Below are 1842 nucleotides of genomic sequence, written 5' to 3' on the forward strand. Positions count from 1 at the left end.
ATACCTTCCCCCGTGCGTGTGTTTTCAGTCATGCAATTTCAGGAAACTCTCAAAACAAGACGAAATCTCGAGAGCAGAAAGAGTTCCAGTGCTACGACAGACGTGTGTGTGTGTTTGTAACTTTGAGAAACTATGTTTACTTGGGTCTGTGGTTGCTGTGTGAGCCTTATTAGCTCTTGAGGATGACACCTGGCTGTTTCCCAGTTCCGGGTGTGGGTTGAGATTGAGAGAGACACCCTGCTCCCGTTGGAACTGGAGGGTGGCTGGAGCCACCGGGAAAGATGATCCTGGGGGCAGAGTGGCCCCAGAGACCCGCGTCCCACAGGCTGTGCCGATGGATGAGGGTGGGCAGACTAGCTAACTCTGGGTGTCGCGATAGAGCCCGTGGCGGGTCAGGCAGTAGAACGTTTTGCTGTGGTTTTCCATTTGCCCTCAAGACTTTTCTATAACAGCTCATTGGCTGTAGGTTTACTTATTTCAGAATAAGAACCATTTGAGCTGTATTCTGGTTGCTCAGGTCTACCTTTTCATTTTCCAGGAAGAAAAGGAAGCACAGAGGTGTGTTCGTCTCAGAGCTGGTTCCTATCCAGACGGTGTTAGAAGTTGCACCTTGACTCCTGTGCTGCTTCCTTCTTAAAAATGACCCTCCATCAGATTCCTTCAGGAGCAGAGTTTAGCAGGCACATAGTCCTACGCAGTTTGTAACTAAATCAGCTTCCTTCCCACCCCCAGATCCTCTCCCCAGAGGTGGCCACTGCTACTCGTTTCAGTGGTGACTTTGGGAATTTCCTGCATATTTCTAAACAATCTCCTGCTTAAGTAGCTGTTTCACCAGCGCTATTTGATACTTTGTACCAGGCGCTCTTTGTACCAGGCTTTCCAGGTTTTAACTCCTGATTTTCTCAACAACCCAATGAGGCAGGTACTATCCGTAGGCCCATGAGAAAACAGACACAGAGAGGTTAAGTAGTTGGCCCAGACACACAGCGAGGAAGAGGCAGGGATGGGCTTTGACCCTGCCGTCTTGGCTCCGGTGTTGTTGGTGTATCAGTTTTGCCTCCTGTTCACTGACTTACCGTCATGGAAAGTCAAGGCTTATTCTCTCACATCCTCCACTCCCACGTTTCCCCTACTTCCAGCTTCCCGTCTGCACCGCTGATGGCCACATTCACGTGCATGCTCTGTCTCTGTCTCTGTCACACACACACACACACACACACACACACACACACACACACACACATACTTCTTGACTCACCTGGAGGTGCTTCAGCACTTACTTTCCAGGAACGAGGGTACCCCGACTTGACAGTGCTGTCTCATCCCCAGCAAATCAGAGACACTCTGTATTCCAATTTGCCCAAATGTCTTTTACATATTTTTCAATCTAGGAACAATCAAGGGTCACACATTACGGTTGTTGTAACTTCTCTCTAATTTCCTTTAACCTAGAGCAACACCACTGCCTTGTCCCTCCCCTCATGACGCTTACACCACGGGGTCGGGGCGAGTTGTCTTGTGTGGTGTCCACGGCGTGGATTGGGTGCCTGTTTCCTCGGGATTCAATTCAGGTCAAACATTTTGGCCAGACGGCCACATGGGTGATCCGTGTGGATGATCGCATTGGGAGGATACAGCAATTGGTTGGATTTAATCATTTGGTTGAGATGACTGACTGACAGATATCTCCAGTGTAAGTAGTGTGACCCTTTTTGAGACTGGTAAGAAATCTGTGGGATGATAAATGGAAGCCACGTGAGTATCCTGCACCCCCCAAAATGTTCACATGACGATTTTTATTGCTATCAACTATGGTTGCAGATATTCTAATGCTATCGTAGC

The sequence above is a fragment of the Phocoena phocoena genome, chromosome 18 (genome assembly GCF_963924675.1).
Source record: "Phocoena phocoena chromosome 18, mPhoPho1.1, whole genome shotgun sequence".
NCBI lineage: Eukaryota > Metazoa > Chordata > Mammalia > Artiodactyla > Phocoenidae > Phocoena > Phocoena phocoena.